General features: G+C 33.4%; 1 pseudogene across 1 annotated transcript; it reads left to right on the forward strand.

The window, feature by feature from the left end:
* Positions 1-990: 990 nt before the first annotated feature.
* LOC149579973 (uncharacterized) lies at positions 991-4,168 on the forward strand (annotated as a pseudogene). The gene is made up of 2 exons (XR_016356559.1): positions 991-3,221; positions 3,359-4,168. The product of XR_016356559.1 is annotated as an uncharacterized LOC149579973 (transcript).
* Positions 4,169-22,975: the final 18,807 nt, after the last annotated feature.

Consider the following 22,975-nt stretch of genomic DNA (forward strand, 5'->3'; position numbering starts at 1 on the left):
TTCAATCATGGTTTGTCCTCAATGAGTTATTGTCTATAGACCTCAATGAGACTTTTTGTTTGTTTATAAATATGAATTCAAGAGTGTTGTGTGAATAAATCATTAATTTAAATATGTTCTATCAGATTTATTCTCTCGGTGTTGAAGGCAAAAAGCTAGTCAATATACTTTTTTTTGCCTTTTCCCACCACTAATCTTAAAACTTACAAATATTGCTTTCAAACAATCTTAAGTATTATTGATTTTGCTATATTAAAAAGATACAATCTTTCTTGTATACAAATTTTATAGTTGTAAACTTGTATATAAAGTGTAGCAATGATATTAATATAATAGTATTTAAAAGTAACAATGGATAATGACTAGTAAATGTTATCATATTATTTGACTGAATTTTTTAGTAATGTATTAGAAAAGAAATGACAAATTGTTTTAGATAAATTTTAGTGAATTCATTACAAATATAATATTCTAAATATTTATTTTTATATTCAAAATTAGATTAAAATATTGTTATAGGTTGATGGAGTGGATAAAAGACAAACACAATTTCAAAGATTAATATTCAAATCAATATTCAAAATACAAAGAATTATCAAACCATGTTACAACACTCTTATGTTTTTTAAGATAATAAAATTTAGTATAGTTTCTTAGAATTATACAACATTCTTTATCCACTCATTATCCATAATGATTAGATATAGATCAGATGCTTAAATCCATACATAAATGTCTCTATTTATAGAAGTCTCAGAACAATCTTAAAAATCTAGTCTTTTCATACAATCCATTAGTCATGTGAAAGATATGGATGTTGGTCTCCAGAATAAAATGTAGTAATTATAATTATGTGAATAGATAGAGATGGATGAATGGTATTGATAAATTTCTATATTAAATACCATGTTTTGAGAACACAATGCAGTTTAATGATAGTAATTAACGCTTTCCAACAAAACTAGAGAATAATACATCTAAATTGTATCAATGTTTGGCACAAGATTGCGTAACTTGTCGCTGAGCAGGAATATGCTTGAGGGATCAATTCCACAGGACATAGGCTATAACCTGCCCAAATTGCAAGAGATTTCCCTCATGCTAAATAATCTAAGCGGCGGCCTCCCAAAATCTATAGGGAATTGTTCGGCTCTCCGAATTCTTTGCACGGGCTATAACAAGTTGAGTGGAGTTATACCCACGGAAATTGGAATGCTGAATCGCCTACAGATTCTTGAGCTTGGTGTTAACTGCTTCCATGGAAAAGTTTTCCCTCTTCTCCTTAGCTACACACAAGTACGGCTGGTTAGTCTCGTACTCAACAGTACACAACTTACAAGGTCTTTTTGCAGGGGGGAATTTGTTCAGTGGAGGGATCCCAAAGTCTCTGGGAAATTGTTCTCACCTCTTAGCTGTTGATCTAGCCGGCAATCGGCTCAGTGGTATGGTGCCTCATGAATTGGGAAGGCTAAATGCTCTGGAAATACTGCATCTCGGCGGAAATGAATTGTCAAGTGGAAGCTCCTCTGTTTTGGATATTTTTACCAACTGCTCCAAACTCGGAGATCTCAATCTCTCTCAAAATCATTTCAATGGCACTTTGTCAGGGGACATCGGAAAACTCCCTCCCGTCCTATCAAAATTGTACTTGAGTAGCAACAATATAACTGGTAATATACCAGAAGAAATCGGTAACCTTGGCGGGTTGACCATTCTTTCTCTCGGCGGTAACAATCTAATAGGCAAAATTCCCAAAGCCCTAAGCCTTCTGAAAAATCTACAATGGCTGGACTTGAGCTTCAACAAATTGCAAGGCAGCATTCCACTAAAGTTTAGCAAGTTGGTAAATTTGGCATATCTATGGCTTGGGCACAATGAAATCTCTGGAGAGATTCCTTCATCAATTGGCAGTCTACAACAGCTAAGGGAAGTAGATCTAAGTTACAACGGGCTAACAGGAAGGATACCAGATGTTGTTAGGCAATGGTTTCGTCTGGAGATGATTGACCTGTCACACAACAAGCTTTCCGGAGATATTCCTGCAGAGATCTCAAGCCTCCATTCATTGACCTTCTACCTCAATTTTTCACATAACTAATTGACAGAAAGATTGCCTTCACTGGGAGCAATGCAACTTGTTCAAGCCATAGATATTTCTGTTAATAAACTCTCAGGACCCATCTCTGGCGATATTAGCAGTTGCGTGGGACTGCAGTATTTGAACCTGACCACGAACAACTTGGATGGAAGAGTGCCACAATCGCTAGGAGAGCTTAGAAGCCTCGAGGTCATTGACTTGTCCTTCAATAAACTATCAGGGCCAGTCCCGCCTTCTATTGCAAAACTCAATATGCTCCACCTCCTGAATTTCTCCTACAACAACTTGAGTGGACCAGTTCCCAACCAAGGAGCTTTCAGAAATCTTAGTGGAACATCATTTTTGAGAAATTCTGGGCTCTGTGCAGCCTCAAGCTGGTTGGATTTACCAAATTGCACCACAAGTTCTGCGGAGATTCGTTCAAATGGGTTTAACGGGAAGGTTATCATGGCTGTTACAATTGGCACATTTTTTGCATTGTGTTGTATTTTGGGCGCATTTTACATTTTCAGAAGAAGGACCAAAAGACTGCAGTTCACAAATAGTTTATTGGGAAAAGGTTTCATGCAAATTTCTAGCCAGGAGCTTTATGCAGCAACCGAAGGCTTTATTGCCGGTAATTTGCTAGGGGCGGCTAGCTTCGGGGCAGTTTATCGAGGATTGCTGTCTGATAAAACATCTGTGGCTGTTAAGGTATTCAATCGGGAGACTCCAAATTCATATAAGAATTTCTACAAGGAGTGCATAATACTGAGCAAAATCAGACACCGGAATCTGGTCAAAATTGTGTCCTGTTGCCCAACACCAGAATTCAGGGCGCTAGTGCTCCAGTTAATCTCAAAGGGAAGCCTTGAGCAACTGCTACACCATGACTGCAAGTTGAGTTTAAAGATGAGATTAAACATTGCACTGGATGTGGCGCATGCACTGGCATATTTACACCATGATTATTCTCCCGCTGTTGTTCACTGTGACTTGAAACCCTCAAATGTTTTAATGGATGAGAACATGACAGCGCATGTTGCTGATTTCGGAATTGCCCGTCTTATGTCTTCCACCGATTCTGGTGCAAACAGCAACAGTACCTCTAGCCTGAAGGGAACAGTCGGCTATCTTGCTCCAGGTAAATTTCTCAGCAACATATTGAAGCCCAAGATTTCTTGTTAGATTTTTTCACTTGCAGCATTATTTTTCCATTTCATTAGTTATTTTATGCCCGCGTTGTTTATAAGAACAATAAAATTCCCTGAGCTTGTGTAGAATATGGACTGGGGGCAAATGTCACGAGGAAGATCGACGTTTATAGTTATGGAGTGCTCGTCCTTGAAATGATGACCGGAAAGAGGCCTACCGACGAGATGTTCAGTGGAAACAGAACTTTGCCAAGTTGGGTTAGAACAGCATTTCCTGGAGCACTTGAGATGGTTGTTGACAGAGAGATGGTAGGTGATAAGTTGCCTGAGAAGGGTAGTATTCAATCCAAAGAGCTGGTTAACTTGATTGCAATAGGATTGCAGTGCACGAGGTACAGTCCAGGGGAAAGACCAACAATGAGAGAGGTGGAGAGAATGCTCGAAAGGATTGTGTATGGCTCAGCATATGGCAATTTAGAAGAGCGTCCATCAGTACAGAGTTTACTGACACCAGTCAAGGAATTAGCCCATTCATATAGCGGCATGTCATCTTCATCCACGTATTAAAAGGAAACTGGTTAAGCTATTGAAACATCTACAAGTCGATGGGCTAGGCATATTCTGTAGCAGGAATTGTCGTCAACGTTAAACAGCAAACTAAAACGCAGATCTTCCCGTCAAGCTAATTCCCTTCGAATTTCTGTAGAGAGGCATCTAAAATTTAGAAGTGTACTGGTACATCTAAACACTTCCCATACAAGAGAGCACAATATTTTTAATTGCAAGAAGTGCATGCCACATCACCGCACATGCCAAAGCTGGAATGTGGACGGGAGTGCGATTTATAGTGGCCTTCACACTTCCTTGCCATTGTTATTGGGCTCTCGAAAAAAAAATGGTGGCAATATCATTTTTCATTTATGTTTTGTAAAATAAACTAGCAATCGCACCTTAGTGTGCAATGGATACGCTGTAAAGCTATGGAAAGTCAACTATCTATTCCTTTGTTTATCTTTCCATCTCATTCTATATCTCTTTGCCTCTGTATCAATCTGTCAAAAACTATTACCTATCTTCTATTTACTTGTTTCACAAGAGGAGCTCTATAATTCTAATTAAAAGTTTATAGAATTGATTTAATTTCTATTTATTCATCTATAGCTTCCTCTTAATTTCTCTTCCTAGTTTCCATCTTTCTCATGGCATCAATCTTCACCCACTATAAATATCTATCTCTTCCTCTATTTGTCACCATCTATCCTTCATTTATCTCTATATTTCTACCCCTTTCCTTCACTCCACCTTTCTTTTTCTCCCTCATTCACAAACTCTTTGTTTCTTCCCATCTCTATTTATACCTGTCTTCAACTTTATCCCACCCTCTCTTGCAAACATAATATGATCCTTTTGATAGTGGAGTCTAATCATCTTCCCCATTCATTTCTATATGTGTCTTCTTATTACCAATCCATCTCTAAAACAAACCTCTCACTCTCTTTATCTATATCTTCCTCTCACCACTCCATTTCTAGACACATCTCCAACTCTCTATCCATCCCTCGTCATCTCTCTCTCTCTCTCTCTCTCTCTCTCTCTCTCTCTATATATATATATATATATATATATATATATATCACTTCCTACCTCTATCTTCACCTTTATATTTCTCCATCTGTCATTCTCTTTTTTGCATATATGTATATCATCCATCTCCACCCCCTCTCTCTATCTTCGTCTCTCTATTTGTATATCTCTTCCTACGTCATTCTTTCCTTATGTCTTATATATATATATATACCATTTCTATCTACCCTCTCTTTTTATATATTCATTTTCTTCCCTACATATCCATCTCTTCCATCTTCATCTCCATCTTTATCTTCCTCTCTATCGTTATTTCCTTACTTCTTTCTCTCTCACTCTTCCCCCTTCTATTGCTATATCTTCATCTACATCTCTCTCTCTCTCTCTCTCTCTCTCTCTCCCATTTGTAATATAACATGACCTTGTTCATTAATAATGTAAAAAAAAATCATAAAATTATATAAATATTTTTTTAATGTAAAATTGAACTATTCATTCTTTATTTATAACAAGATTATTTTTTAAAAATATATACGAAATTGTCAAAATAATTATAAATTGAACTATTTCTTCTTCTTTTTTAATTATAAATTTATAAATAAGATATAAATATTTTTATTAATATAGTAAATAGAATAAATCTAATCTAATCTAATTCTATTAAATAATACAATGTATAATATAATGATTATTAAATATAACATTTTATTTTATAATATTACATATGATTTACTTTTTATTATTTAAAAATACTATTCATTTATTTTTGTATTTTATATTTATATTTAACCATTTGCATTATATAATATAATAATAGCTATTCTTCTATATTATAATATTATATTCTAAATTATATTAGATTACAAAAAAAAATTAACTACAATTCTACTTAGTAATTCTTTGAGAACCCAGTATATAAAATATTGATGATAGAAATATCAATATTTTCTTCCTAAAATTTGAGTGTATAATTATTTATGAAGTTTACATTTATTAAAATGCAATGTGATATGTTTTCGTTTGTTGACTAATTTTAAATTCTAGAATTAAATCTTAAATGAATGGTACATATGGACGATTAATATTAAATCTGTGCACAATATCTTTTTGTGACTTAGCATAGGGATGGGAGTTGGATTGTTTTTGATAATTTTTTTTTATTAAAGTCATTCTTTTTTATAAAAATTACTTTTTAACAAAGCCAAAATATCAACGAGCGAAATGGTTGTGCTCTGCTTTCACTTTTCCTATGCCATGTCCTTCATCCACTTGCATCCTCCTACTCCGCTTTCCACCCAGACTTTTTTCATGCAGAATTTTGTTGTTGTTTATTGTTTAAAATATCGAACCACGGTCACTATACATAAAAAAGGTAAAAATAGATTGATACTTCATTGTTTCAATGGTACTCATTTTCTCTACACCATTTTCCATCTTTGGATTCAAATTTTAGCTCCTCACATTCATATAGGGAATGCCTTCGGCGTAATAAAATTGGAATTGGAATGCAAATACATATTCTAATTCTACTTATTTAGGTAGAATTACAAATGCTCATTTTTGGTCTAAAATTTTGAATACGTATTCATAATTCTGATTTAATGCACCCAAATAGAGAATTCAAAATTTTAAGAATTTACATATGTCTATTCCACTCATATTCTCGTTGCCAAATGGGATCCATTTGGCTGTGGGAATAAGAATATGGGAATAGGAATACGTACTAGCACTTGCACTAGAAAGAGGTGCAAGGGGTACGCCGACAGGTTTTATTAGAAAAGGAAAAACAAAAAGATGTAAAATTAAAGGAAAGATTCCAAATTATCATAGAATTATTTTTTATATACAATAGATACATACACATGACTAAACTATTTAGAAGTTGAGACATTGTACAACTTTAATAATATATTTAGTGTACAACATCCCAATTCATGAGTTAATTTGAATTGTAAATTTTCTGAAACATTTTGTTGGTTTTTCATTTTCATATAGTTTTGTATGGATGGAGGAAATGCTTCAACTAGTCATATATTACTTACAGAGATGAAGCATGACGAAAATTCTTTTGGTGAAAAATGAAAAAAAAATAAAGAAAGAAGAAGAGAAAATTGAGAACCTGAAGCTACAAATGAAAGAGATGAAGTATATAGAAAATGCTCATACTAAGAATAGGGGAAAAATAAGAAAGCAAAAGAGGAAAATGGGAACCTGAAGCTGTGATTGTCCAAAGCTGCAATTGTCTACAAAATTTCCTAATTAATTGTGGATATTGGAAATATGGGGAAAAAAATTCACTATTTAACGACCTAATTTGTAGCCAAAACACATTATGATGACTGCAAAAATGCCAAATCATGGACTACTTTTTCTTTCAAATCTGATCTACCATATCAAATTTGGCTTTTGTTACTACTTGTTCAAAATATATGCATAGAAACACTTTATCTATTATTTTTTAAATATGAAAAAATTAATAAAGTTATTTTTGTGTTACCCACTTACTATTAGTACCAAACCTATAGAACATGCTTCATTTGTCGAATTGGCATTTGAGCATGCTATCCTTATTAGCTACATAATATAGGTGACTTCATTTCTTGAATTGTACAATAAGAAGAACAATGCATTTCTATTACCATCATAGCAAAAAAAGAAGAAAAAAACACAAGAACAAAAACAACATTATGAAAAGAGTATCTAATCTTTCGTGCATGTTGTACAGGTGGAAATATCAAGTATGTTGTAAATGTAAAATTACCGAGAGTAAAGGGTTGATTATTATTATTATTTTTGTAATGTATTTGGTATTACCGTATGTAAGATATATTATATAATAATATTAGAGGTGCAAGCATAAATCAAATAAAGAGCACATATATAGTAGAGCACACAAAATTATTGAAAAATAGATATATGCCATTAAAAACCATAATATAATAGATATAATTAACAAAGAAAAAATATGTATTAATTTACGGGAAAAGACAAGTTTTGAAGGGGTCTTGAAACCCTATTTACATGTAGTACAAAATGGTATTAACCTAAATAGGTCACACAAGTGAAAGCAATATTGACCAAAGTTTAATAGTGTGTAAATATCACTAGTACTATTTCAATGAAATCCAAAATATAATATCGTATAAATGTCAATTGAACCATTGCAATTAATTTTAGCATATTAGAAAATGTTGTTGGTGCAAAGGCACCTAAATTTCAAGAGAACAAGGATGTTTAGAGTCCTTAGTCATATGTTGAATTACTGTGATCCATTTATTATATATTTGAGTCTTTTGAGTCAAGATATAAAGGCTAGAGAAACCATGTGTAATAAGTTGTCAAAATTGTAAAAGGAGGTCTTAATATGATCAATAATGTCAAAATGTTTATTTAATAGGTAAATGGATCTATTGGTATCCATCTAAAGTCATTTGAGTCATATTTTGGTCTAGGTTGGGTTTATATGAAAGTTGTAATGCAAAAATGCATAAAGTGCATAAAATGTTGTAAAAAATGCAAAAGGGTTAAAATAATGTAATCGGTTGGTTTAAATGGTGGTTGGGAAGTTGTAAACCACCACAATCACTATAAAATAATTTTATTTTTTATTCCAAATACAGATGAATAAATGAGAAGAAGAAGCGATCATTTTGAATCAATTGGTTTCTTAAGAACTTATCATTTTGATTGGTGTTGACTAATTTTGTGTTGATTCCAAGTATTGTACGACCATTTATAGCCTAGAACCCATGTATATTATATAAAATTGAATATTGGGATGAATAATATTCTTTCTCTTTTTTGTTTGGAACAATTTTGTTAAGTTTTGAAGAAGTTATGCTAGTTTTGGTAAAAGTAGTTATTTGCATATTTGAGGATGCCCAACTATAGTCAAATTGAAATGTTTGGTACAAACACATTTGGATAAAAAAAGAATTATATTTATAATTATTGAAAATATATGTGAACTATATTTCATTTCCAATTGGTTTGAGTCATTTTTATTTTTATTTGTGTAAGTTATGGATATTTGAGTGAAGACTAGTTTTTAAGGATCTCCATTGAAGGTGCAGGAAAAGATTTGATCTTATAAAATGATTTATGAATTGTAAAAATTTATGGCTTACATATTATGAAAAGAGATTCATATATAATCAATTTGAAAGAATCATTTCGAGAAAGTAATTAGATGCCCCAGGTAGGGTTACTGGTTTTACTTCTAATTTATGACAGAGAAAATGGGTCTAAGTGCAGAGATAATAAATTATAATGGATTTATTTTTTTTGGCTTCAATTTGGATATGTTTTATTATTCCTAATTTGGAACAATTTCACCAAAAAAAATTTCAAGCAGATGTTTAGAACCAAAGTTATGAACAATGGAATCAGATATAGAAATCAGGATGTGCAAATGACAAAGGGTTGATATTTTTGTGTTGAAAAATGTTTTGTTTTACCTTATGAGATGCCTATAACAATGGAATTTATTTCATATATTTTTAAAGGATCAGCATGTATCCCACTAATTGGTTTATTTGTAGGATGCTCTACATCAGTTGTATATGTAAAGACAAATGAAAGATATCTAAAAGAAAGTAAGTGCAAAAGTAATATTTCTTTTTGAACAAGAATGGATAGAAAATAACATCATTTTCTAAATTGACTACCAATTAACTTCACAAATGTAATAAAAAAAACATACCATTTTTTTTCTAATTAACCTTTCACACCTCTTTTACATTTCCCTTGCACACCAAAGTGGTATTAATAGTAGATATACTATAACACATTGGTAAACAAATATAAATAAGTGTTTCAAAATGTATCCTTCTAGACTAAAGATTTATTAAAAATTTAAGTTTTAAAATCCAAACAATACCTAAGAATGCTTCACATTCTCTCATTCATGAGTGCATTGGGATTAAGCTAACTTTATTAGTGGGCTGCATATTGAAGTTATAATTTGTTATCCAGTAGTTTTCAAATTAATTATTGAATGACCCATAAAGCTCTTGAAATGCTTATTACAGACTAACACTTGAGGATGCTAAGGAGATGAAGAAGAAATATAGTGGTTGGATAATGAATTGGCGGCGGTGATAGGTGCAAGGCACCTCCCACTAGAGATCATCTCTATTCATTCGCCCCTAGTTAGAGGTTGTGCCAAATCTTGATGAAGATTTTAATTAGGTGATGGGAAAAGATGGACAATATTGTCCAAGTCATATCATGACAAGGATCCACTATTTATAAGTCAGTGCCTGAATGAAAAGTTGAGGAAACCCTTAAATTTCTACCACGAAAAGTAAAGATACTAAGATGTCAACTGGAATTTGACGTCACCCAAACACATTCTCCATTGTGAAAGAGTCTCGTATCTTTCTTGTCAGAAGGGGTTTTCATAGGTCACTTTGTTGCAAAATTCATTCTCAATGAATATTTAAACAAGAATTTTCTTAGTGTTTTGAGGTGGAGGTTGCAGGTTTAGATAGAATCAAACATGGAGGAATAATAGTGCAAAGCTTCCTACTCAATGACAATCACAATTTTTGGCTTTAGGCTAATCTATTTCAAAGGCTCATATCTCCATCTCAGTGAACCTATATAGTGCAAAGGCTCCTATATTTTTTTAAGTAGGAGGCTAACATCCAAATTTATCAAAACACACTGTGATTTCTTATCATCGTCCCCTACTAGGTGAATTAACCTAACTATCAAACAAGATGAAATAAAAGGAAGTGATACAATTTGTTAGCTTGGGATTTACAAATAGTGAAGTAGAAAAATAGAATATTCCCAACTTCTCTTCATTTGGAATCTATTGTCTTAATGTGGAATGTGAGGCTAAAAACTTCAAGAGACATTAATATTCAAAGATTGAAATATGAAAGCAATATATAGAGATATATGAACAGAAGGCACCTATGTTCTAGGGCCTTCAAAATTTCTTTTGAGTTATGGCATTGAATGACCTTATGTTTTGCTAGAGCCTCAATGTACCTTTCTACATGTGTATTTCCTCTAAAATTTGTAATCTCTATGTCTATATCTAGAAGTTACAAACTACTTCACATAATGGAGTTAAAATGCTTCTAGCTGAGAACAGTAGAAAGATTTCTACGTTGATTTTGGATATTGGAAACATGGAAAATTGGTTCACTATTTAAGGAACTAATTTGTAGACCAAACATATTACTGTGAGTGCAAAACTATCAAATCATGGATTGCTTGTCCTTTCAAATAAAAAATGGCTATTGTAGTAAATTTGACCTGTCATATCAGATGTTGTTGTTGTTACAACTTGTTCAAAATGAATGCATTTAACCTTGTGACATAGGTAGAAATATTAATGAGAATCAGTAATGTGAAATCTTAGAGGAAATCAAGTTTTAGCATTAATGAAAATCGATAAAGTGAAATCTCAAAGGAGATCCAAATTCAAGTTTTAACATTAATGATGATAGATTGAGCTAAAATAAGATCTTTTTGAAATCATTCGTCCAATAGACCCAATGTGATAACATTAATGTTGATATAATTGAATGCAATAACATTTATCAGTAGTGAAAGCCACCCGAGCCACCAAAAAAACTTGATCAAAAACCATGCTTGTGAAACTATTTAGCGACAATTATTTTATAGTGTGAGACAATTCTTGATTACAAGTAATCTCACAAGGAAAGCCTATTGGTTAATTATGGAATTGTTATTCTAGTTCATAGAAAACAAGAGTACACATTCCTATTCTTGTTTGGTTCAATCAAAATTTGATGGGAATTTAGGACCCAAAAATTTATGTTTTCTAAAATAAATAAAACTAGAATAGGAATATGTATTCCAATTCCACCTATTTAGGTGGAATTGCAAATGCTTATTTTTGGGCCAAAATTGAAATACATATTCCTATTCACAATTTCAATTTGGTGCACCCAAACAAAGAATTAGAAATTTTAAAAATTTACATATGCCTATTCCACTCATATTCTGACTGCCAAAAAGATATATGTTTTTCTTTTTCATGCTTATGTTTTGAGGTATTAATTGATTTTTTTTCTCTTTATCTGCAAATGGGATGATGTTTCAAAAATTAGTAACTAGCTTATATTATTTAATATATGAAAAAATTGAGAGATCTTATTTTGAGTCAGATTATGACAATAGGCATCTTGAGAAGGATATCTCTCGATTATATATATATATATATATAAGTTGGTAGTTGCGTGCATAATTAATCATTGCATGTTTTTAATTAAATTATTTTCAATTATTTTAATTGTAATAAGGTAAGAAAAGATTATCGTTCGTATTTTTAAAGTTGAAACAAAATCAAATTAAAATTGGAGGATAATTACATTAAGTAAATCATATTTATTGAAGAAAGGTATTATCATTTAAGTTATGTTGTAGGTTTAGAATGAGGGGGTATGGTTTAGTATTGTAATAATAAATAAGATTAAAATTATCATTAGTGTTAGGATAATGGTTTAGGTTTACATCATGGTTATGATTAGATTTGAGTTACACTCTTGTTTTGAATTAGGATTATGGTTACATATTTGTGTTACTATTTAATGTTAATGTTAAATATTATGGCTAATGTTATATGGTTTAGGATAACAATTATGGTTAGATATAAGGTTTATATCATGGTTAGTATTAGGATAAGGGTTAGGGTTTTGATCAAGAAATAGAAGTTTATAATTAGGGTTAAGGTAATGAGGCACTAAGACAATTTATGAAAATACGCACCTCAATAACTCTCTTTCATGTCTCTTTATCTCTCATCCTCTCACAATATGTCTACCTCACATCTCACCCTCATCCCCTTGTATATAACTCTCTCTCTCTCTCTCTCTCTCTCTCTCTCTCTCTCTCTCTCTCTCTCTCTCTCTCTCTCTCTCTCCCCCCATCATCCTCTCAATATATTTTTGGCTCATATTATCCTCTTTCTATATTTACCTCATCTCTTCCCACTTCCCCTTCTACATTTATTTTATCTCTCTCCCCCTCTAGTCATTGCTTCCCCCTAAATCCTATATCTTGTGTTATCCTCTTTCTATATCTCTCTCTCTCTCTCTCTCTCTCTCTCTCTCTCTCTCTCTCTCCCCCCTAAACACTTATACATATATATCCCTTCATAACTACTATGTTTCCATCTCTCCCCACCCTCCTCTCAACATGTCTTCAACATATTTAACCCTCTCATTATCCCTCTCTTCCTTCCTCTATCACCATGACCATCTATTCAATGCCCTAATTATTATCTTTCTCTTTACCTCATCTATCTACCTAATCTCTTCCCTTCCCCCTTTCTCTCATATCCGTCCCCCTCTCACCATCTCTTCCCTTAATTATTACCATATATCTCTAGCCCATGTCTCTCACCCTCTCCCTCTTCTCTATTTTCCTCTCTCACATCTCTCCCATGCTAATCACTCTCTCTCACTCTATCCTCTCCTTCCTCTCACCATCTCTTCCCCCCCCTCTCTCTCTCCCTCTCTCTATGTGTCCATCTAGTTTGGACCCTAGTTATCCTATTTATCTCTTTACCCCCCACCCCCCCCCCCCCCCCCCCGCCCCCCCCTCTCTATCTATCTATCTATCTATCTATCTATCTCTCTCCATGTGTCCATATAGTATGGACCCTAGTTATCCTTTTTACCTCTTTACCTCATCTCTCCCCCCCCCCTCTCTATCTATCTATCTATCTATCTATCTATCTATCTATCTCTCTCCATGTGTCCATATAGTATGGACCCTAGTTATCCTTTTTACCTCTTTACCTCATCTCTCCCCGACCCCCCCCCCCCCCCCCTTTTCCCTCCTTGTCCTCCCATAATTACCATATCTTCCCCTACCATGTCTTCCCCCTAATTACCATTTCTATCTCCCTTTCTCCCTCTCCCTCTCCCCCCCTAACACCTACACCAAATAAGCGCTTTTGAGATTCAACTATATATATATATATATAATTTATAAAACTTGATTTTTTTTGTAAACTTAAACTTTATTTCAAAAATTATCTTAACTTTGAAGTTTGACATTACTTCTAATCCTTCTTTTAATTTTAACTTTACATATATTTTATAAAGTTTTAACTTATTTTTAAAGTTTGATGTAATATCTAACTTTTTGATCTAATTTTTAAAATCTATTTTAATTTTTTTGTCATAATATTAACTTCATTGTTTAATTAATTTATCAAAATTTAATCATACTAATCATCTTTACTTTATATAATTAGAAATTCATTCTTTACCTGACAATTGTGATCTTGTAGTTATAACAGTTAGCACCTCAAACTCCAAAAAGACAAAGTTGGTCTATGATGAAGTTGTTGCCACTTTACTTAGTGAAGACATGAGGAGTAACATAGATTCTTCATTTGGTGATGCTCTCACCATGGTCAACATCAAGCAAAGTGGAAGAAGCCATCATAGAGGTTAAAATCACTATGTTAGTTAACGATTTGTCTTCCTTGGATTTGGTTTATACCTTGACTCTTAATATGCCCAGTGTGATGGAAAACAAAACAATTAATGACAAAATGGGTCAATGTAGTAATCTATCAAAGACCCTTGAATTGAAAGATAGAACTCTATTGTGGTGTAAAGATTTGCAAAGAATTTTTTTTTACTAGATCAACTAATTTGGGGCATGCACTCTTAACCAAAGAGCAAAAGAGGTATAACCATATTGTTTAACACTTCAAATAATCTAGGTCAATTTCATATTATAACTCACAAACTCCATAGATATGAATGCATTTAAGTCATTATTAAGCTCATCTAACACCTAAAATGCAATCTATTCTACCTTCTAAATACAAGATGTAACAACGTAAAACTATCTACCAATGCACACTGCATAAGAAGAGAAAGTATGGTCAACTAGACAACACCCAAATTGCCCCAGTTACTGAGATTTGACAGTATTCAATTTTCTCTCTATTCAGTCCCTTTCATTAACTAAATCCTGGACTTCTCATACATCAATAAAATGCATATGAATTAACTTGCACAGAATAGAGGGATTGAGATAATGTTGTAAATGAGCAAAGTAAAGCTTACAACCACTGAACAAAAAGAAACAAAACCCAATTTATTTGCAATCTCACAAATTTCATTAACATCACATTTCATTCCAAGACTGATACAAAACTTAAATGAAAAATAAATCAAAATGAAAACACAGAGTCTCACACAGTAGCCCTAGCTACAAGGGTTTTCCCACATAATAATTTTGCCAATCTTATTTACTCTTCAAAATGTTACATTTATAGGACTTCTTAGGAATGACTAATTACATTTGATGATTACATTGCAAAGAATCTCTGAACAAATGAATGCTAAAAATAGGATTGACCGAGTTATCATCCATTACAAAGTCTAAAACTATGAGGAGAATGCCAAATATGGCTACAATATCATAAAAGAGAGAGAAGGTGGGGAAGGCACTTGTCACATTATAGGGAAGATGTATGTAACACTTCTTATAGAGCATTAGTTCTTCTTTAGAGTTATGGATTTATCTCTTTAGGCCTTCATTGCTTCAATTACATTTTTTAGCTCCATGTCACTTGGAATAATGAAGTTGTCAGCTCTGAGCATCCAATAGTCATGCATTTCTATGAGATCTTTCACTTTGGAAATGTTTGATTTTAGCTTCTTTTCTACACGTTTCAGGACACAGTCCACTGTTGTGAGTTCTAGAAACTTTGCCACTTGGAAATTTACTAGATTGGAAATTTCTTCAATAAATGTTAGAAACTTAGTCTTCATTCACTCAACATCCACTAGTTGATGATTATTGGTGACATAAGATTCAATATGTAGGAACTTTAAATATTTAAATATTTTATCCATTTCCTTCTTTACCAAATCATAGATATGCTTCAACTCATCTCAGACTTCTCCAAACTCTCATATTTGAATACCAAAGATTTCTTCCAATGAAGCAATGACTCTTTTTCAGATTTAAGTATCCCATGATTCATAACCACGTTGGTCTTCATCTCAATCACCTCTTGTGATAAAGCCAATTTCTCTAGTAATCTTTATGATTCCTTCTTCATTGAGTCTTGGTGCTTTAACACTACTTCTCTCAATCTATTTGAGTCTAACAATAGATTTCCAAGATTCTCTATGAGGGGAGGACCTTGGGCCTTGAGTTCATCTATCTAGGCACAACCAATTTGACCAAATTGCCTCTCTTGTTGTAGCTTAAGCAATAGGTTCTTGCTCTACTCTACACTTGGATCAAATGTACTTGAAGGTGTGCTTCCAAGTGTAACTCTAATGTAATCAATCATTTTTGTGTTTGAGGCCTTCAATACCTCTTTATCAGACCTTAACTTCCCCAACTTATCTTTTATCTTTGTATTAGTTGATTTCAAGATATTGACCATAAAGTCATGCACTGGAATTCTCAAGTCAATAGTTTTGATCTGAAAAATTATTTGGAGTTAATTTGTGAAACTTTCCCTCTTTTTGGGGTTCTCCAATCTCCACAAGAAAATGTCTAGAAGTCGAGTCTATTGTCAATGCTTCAATGGTCTTCTACTTCTTTTCTTTCTTTGACATGAGCTTGGACTTAGTTGCTTGCATGATGAGGTCTTTAGATGGAGCACTCTCCTTGCATCTCCTCTTCTTTCTATCAATGGTCTCTTCCAACCAAGATTTAGTTGAGAGGACATTGAGCACTGACTGTAGGGCTGTAGGATCATAGAGATTCCTCACCATTGGAGGTGTCACCTTGCTTCTCATAGAAAATGGAAAGACATTTTCTTTAGTAACTAAAAGGGCTATAGTCTTCCCTTGTTGAGATGAATCTTGCTCCTATCCATCCAAAGGATTGTTGTCACCATCTAGGTGGATGACAAGAACAGAGGATTCCTTGACTACTGATTTAACCTTCTCCTGATCTTTATCCTTCTTTGCCTCCTTATCTCTCACTTTTCAAGTGTTTGACAAAGATCCTCCTCCATAGGTTGGAGGAACTTGCATGTTCTTCTCAAGAGGTTGATCTCCTCCTCCACCAATAGATTGAGCTAGTCTAGTTGATGTTGATGTGGTAGTAGTGGTGGAAGTGGTGACTGGTGATGATTAAGCAATTCTAGATGCTACTCCATTGGAAAAACTAGCTGCTCGAGTTCTCCTCCTCCTTGCACAATCTATTCTATCCACTTATCTATCCTTTTGATGATGATAGCCATGATAATTTCCATTGTATCAATGACAAAACCATCAGGAAGAATTAACACTTTAGGAGTGTCCTTTATTTGTTCAGAAGTGGAGGGCCACATATAAGAATCATCATCTGCAATATCACTAACATCAATTTTATCATTAAATAACTTGATTTCATTAATAGTTAGCCTAGACTAGTACCTTTCTCTAGTTTGGCACTCATTATAACAGTTGACCCAGTAATCCTTGATATCTAGAACATGCCTATAAACATATCCTAGCTTTAGATGATCTTTGAAAAAACTAATAGGATCATATTGGGGCCTTAGAACTTCATATTCGATCAATTTGACCTTGTCCTCAAAGGATTTCACCAAATTCTAGGCATCACATCTAGATGCACAAGAATAAGGTCTGACCATAATTGGGAAGGGGATGCCGACTATCTTCTTTACATTAGAACATAGGGTATTCACTGTTGGATACAATTGGTAATTGTGTATTGTCTTTGATGTTACACAAATGTCATATCAGTCATCAGACAGAGTCTACCGAGCTTAGATGATCAAAAAAGCAATTTATAGTGTCTACCAAACGTTCCTAAACATTACTCAGTAAAGTTAGTTCTTACCAAGCCCACTCGGGCGTCAAAGAATTTTGTAACATAAAGTTAGTATTAACCGAGCTCCCAAGATTAACAAAGAAAAGTTAATATTTACCGAGCTCACTCGGGCATCAAAGGATTTTGTAATAGAAAGTTAGTTTTAACCGAGCTCCCAAGGTTAACAAAGAAAAGTTAATATTTATCGAGCTCACTCGGGCATCAAAATATTTTGTAACAAAAATTTAGTGTTAACTGAGCTCCCAAGGTTAACAAAGAAAAGTTAATGTCTACCGAGCTCACTCAGTTATCAAAGGAAATGTGGCAGAGACTTAGCTTCTACCAAGCTCACAAGGTCAACAAATGAAGGTCAGTGCTAATCAAGTTCACTCGGTCTCCAAAGGATTTTTGCAGGGTTTGTAGTGTTTACCGAGCCTCACTTGGTTAACACTAGAAAACCATTCTGGAGCAGTGGCCACTGAGCTGGGTCGGCCAGTGAAGGATTTTATTGTTTTGGTATTAAGTTCAATTGTTTCATGCAGCCAACTGATGTAATGATTTTTCCAGTTGTTGTAACTTATATTTGAGCCGACTTGATAATCTAAAAGGTATATATTTAGATGTTCAAGTTGTGAATTAAAAGTGTGTGTGAATATATGGATGAGGATGGAATAAGAAAATATTGAGTGAATTTTGATAAAAGATTAGATATCTTGGAGGAGCTGCAAAGTTGTATTTGATCAGTAAGGATCCAATAAAGCTGAACAGAGATCTGTAATCAGCAAAAGATAAGTTGCATATCATTCAGGTCACCTCATTGTTGCTTTCTAATCATTGTAATAGTGAATCTATAATCTCTTAACAGAGTTGGTTTAACAACCATTTTGTAAATCCTCTAATAAGGTGACAGTTCAGTTGAATTGTTCTAAAGACCTCTAATTAGGCCACTCCTAACAGGGTGATTAAATCCTCTAACAAGGTCACACCTAACAGTGTGTATTGTAACCTTTAACAGGGTTGGCTCCTAACAGGGCTCACTTTAGAAGAGTGAAAATTGGTGACTAGTTACTTGGTGATTTTTTCCATATTGGATATTTAAATTTGGTGTCTCTGGTGTTCATTTATTTAACCTTTGCATGCACATTAATAAACAATGAATGATAGATGATCAGTAATTAGTTAACCTACTGAGTTACAATACTCCTGCACTATTTATCGAGTATTAGCAGTAAGTAAGTATTATAGACATCTAAGGGATCTTTGAAATTATTTTTGTGGTAACTGATTCACCCCTCCCCTCTCAATTACTTCATCTATATTTCTAGCAATTGATATCATAGCTTTTGGTGCTTGCAGGACAAGATTTCAAAGATCTAAGTCAAAGATCAGAATGTCTTATAAGAGAGAAATTCCAAGACTTAACAGGGACAACTTCTTAGCATGCCAAGGGTTGATGAGACTACATGTAGCTTCTATTGGAGATACAAGACTAAAATACCTTACAAAAAAATGCAGAACTAGCTGATACACTATCTGTCAATGATATTGCTAAAAAGAAGACCCACAACATCATGATGATAGATATAGCATCTACTCTGAGTTATGAAGAATTTGATGACATCAAGGACTGCAAGTCTTCTTTTGAAATTTGGGAAAAGCTAAAAGAAATCTATGGAGGAGATGATAATGTAAGAAGAGCCAAAGCAGAAAGTCTGAGAGGACAATTTGATTAGATGAGGATGAGAGAGGATGAAAACATTGCAAAATATGTTGAAAGAGTCAAAGCATGTGTTAGTGCAATCAAAGCATCTGGAGGAGATATCAAGGAGGAGACAGTAATAAGTAAAGTTCTTAGAACTCTACTTCCCATTTATGCAATCATAATTTCTACAATTCAAGAAAGAAGATGTGAAGCAAATCACAAAATAAATCTAGAGGCCATAGTTGGAAGATTAACTGCATTTGAACTAGACAACTTTGACAACTATGTTCCAGCTTTCAAAAATATTGAGTCAACATTTGAACCAAGCTTTCAATCAAGGAGAAAAGTAAAAAGAAAAAGGAATCTCAATCAGGAAGTGAAGATGAATCAGACTAAAGTTCAGACAGTGATCTTGAGGTGATTGAAGCTCTACTAGCAAGAAAATATTCTAGAGGCAGAGGAAAATATAAAGGTAAAGTTCCTCTAATCTTTTTTTCATGTGAAGAAGCTGGTCATATTGCTACTAGGTGCCCAAACAAGAAAAAAAAAATGAGAAGAAAGGTTACAAGTACAATGGCAAGAAAGACTTCAAATCATTCAAGGATAAAGGTAAGAAAACATGTTTTATGGCTAAAGATTCTATTGATTCTAATGATGAAGAAGAAGATGAAATTGTATATATTGCTATGAAAGATGAGTCTAATAATGATGATAAAATGGAACTCATTTCTCATATGAGCAAAAATGATACATGGATCATAGATAGTGGTTGTTCTCATCACATGACTGGTGATAAGATTAAGTTTGAATACTTTGAAGACTATGATGGTGGCAGTGTAAGATTTGGTAACAATGAACCTTGCTATATAAAAGGAAGAGGAAGAATCTCTCTAACCAAAGAACTTATATGTGATGATGCCTATTGGGTAGAAGGACTAAAGCATAATTTTTTAAGTGTGGCACAACTACTCAATAATGGATTCAAAGTAGAATTCATGCATGGAAAAGCAAGACTACTAGATGGCAAAGAAAAATGGATTGGATCAGGCACTCAAACAAAAGGTAACTTATTTTATCTTTAACTTGGTGAATGTTCATGTTTTATTGCTCAAGTTGAAGAAAGTTGGTTATGGCATAAAAGATTGTGTCATGTCAATTTTGATAACTTGGTGAAGATAAGAAAATTCAAAAAATTAAGAGGCATTCCTAATATAAAGAAACCTGAGGTTGGTCTATGCAAGAACTGTCAGATTGGTAAAATGGGAAAGACTAGTTTTAAAAGTAAAAACTATCAGTCTGAAGATATATTAGAAATTGTGCATACTGATTTATGTGGACCCATTGGAATTGAAAGCTATAGTGGAGAAAAGTTCTTCATTCTTTTTGTTGATGATTACTCAAGAATGATGATTGTCATGTATCTAAGGAACAAATTAGAAGCATCTGAGAAATTCAAATGGTATTTGGCCAGAGTAGAAAAGGAAACAGGAAAAAGATTGAAATGCTTGAGGTCAAACAGAGGAGGAGAATTCATTTCAAATGAGTTCAATAACTTTTGCATTGAAAGAGGAATCAAAAGATAGGTATCGGCCCCTAAAAATCCTGAACAAAATGGAATAACTGAAAGGAGGAACATATCTATCATGGATTGTACAAGAACCTTAATGATTGAAAAGAACATTACTATCAAATATTGGAAGGAGACTATCAGCATTGCAGTTCATACCTTCAACTGAGTATAGCTTAAAAAGGACTCATTCAAAACTCCCTATGAGCTATGGTATGGCTATAAACCTAATGTAAGTTATCTAAAAGTATTTGGAAGTAAATGTTACATTTTGAAAGAATTTAGAAAAGACATATTTGATGTAAAAAGTGATGAAGGAATATTTTTGGGATACTCTTGCAAAAGTAAAGCATATAGATGTTTGAACTTGTCTACTTACAAAGTCATAGAAAGTGCACATGTGAAAGTTGATGAGTTTGCAGAAAGGACTAAAGAAGGAAGCAAAAGGGAACCAAAAGATTATAGAAGGTTTTTTTTCACTGAACTTGATACAATACCATTCAATCAGGAATCTTCTACTCTCGAGTCATCAGTAATCGAGTTATAGGAAGTTCAAACCGAGCTACAGCAACCCAAGCTACATTCTGATGCTACTGAGCAAGTGTCTACCAAGTTTGAAGGACCCGAGCCAATATCTACTGAGCCAAAACAGCCAGAACCTGAAGTTGAAGTGCAAGAGGATAACAATGGAATTCATTCAAAAGGCAAGGAACCTGTATTAGCAAAATATGTCAGAAGACATCATTCAGCAGATCAGATCATTGGAGACAAATCTGAAGGAACCATGACAAGAAGTAAGTTGAAAGGTACTTGTTTACTTGCTGATTTTGAACCTAGAAATATCAAAGATGCATTGGGAAATGATAATTAGATTGAGGCTATGAATGAATAAATAGAGTAGATAGAGAAAAACAAGACATGGACTCTTGTACCTAGGCCTAAAGATAAAAATGTGATTGAAACTAAGTGGGTATTTAGAAACAAGTTGGATGAAGATGGTAAGGTATCAATAAACAAAGTTAGACTAGTATGCAAAGGATATGCTCAAGAAGAAGGAATAGACTATGGAGAAACTTTTGCTCCTATTGCAAGATTGAAATGAGTCAAAAATTTACTAGCATATGCTACTCACAAAGGATTCAAATTTTATCAGATGGATGTCAAGTCAACACTCCTCAATGGTATACTAGATGAAGAGGTTTACATTGAACAACTCAAAGGTTTTGTTGATCTAGATAAGAAGAACATGGTCTACAAATTACACAAGGCATTGTATGGTCTAAAACAAGCCCCTAGAGCATGGTATGAAAGATTGCATAACTATCTTATGTAGATTGGTTTTCAAAGAACTAATGATAACAGTAGCTTGTATATAAAGGAAGGACCAGATAATAAGATTGTCTTGGCATAAATATTTGTAGATGATACTATTTTTATAGGGAATGATGATATTTGCAAAGAATTTTTAGAACAAATGAACAAAGAATTTGAAATGTCTATGTTTGGAGAGATCAAATTCTTTGTTGGTCTTCAAATTCAGCAAAATAAAAATGGTATCTACATCACTCAATCAAAATACATCAAGGAGATATTGAAAAAGTTTGGCATGGAAGATTGTAAACCAGTTGGGACTCCTATGTGTACTAGATTAAAACTTACCAAGGAAGATGAATCAAAAGAAGTAGATCAAACATTGTATAGATCTATGATTGGAAAGTTGCAGTATTTAGTTCATACTAGGCCAGATATTGCCCTTGCAATTTGTATTGTAGCAAGATTTTCAGCAAAACCAAGAGAAAATCACATGATGGCAATCAAAAGAATAATGAGATATTTGAAAGGAACTAAAGATTATGGTTTATGGTACAAATTTGGAGGTAATCTAGATTTGAAAGTGTTTACTGATGCTGATTGGGCAAGAAACCTTGATGACAAAAAAAGTACAAGTGGAGGAGCATTCTTTCTTGGAAAGAGGTTGGTTTCTTGGATAAGCAAAAAGTAGAATTATACATCCCAATCTACAACAGAGGTAGAGTATGTTGCTGCAGTAGTAAACTGTTCTAATATTGTTTGGTTTAAATAGTTGTTGGAAGGCATGAAGG

The sequence above is a fragment of the Cupressus sempervirens genome, chromosome 1 (genome assembly GCF_028749045.1).
Source record: "Cupressus sempervirens isolate cs-2001-9-10 chromosome 1, ASM2874904v1, whole genome shotgun sequence".
Lineage (NCBI taxonomy): Eukaryota > Viridiplantae > Streptophyta > Pinopsida > Cupressales > Cupressaceae > Cupressus > Cupressus sempervirens.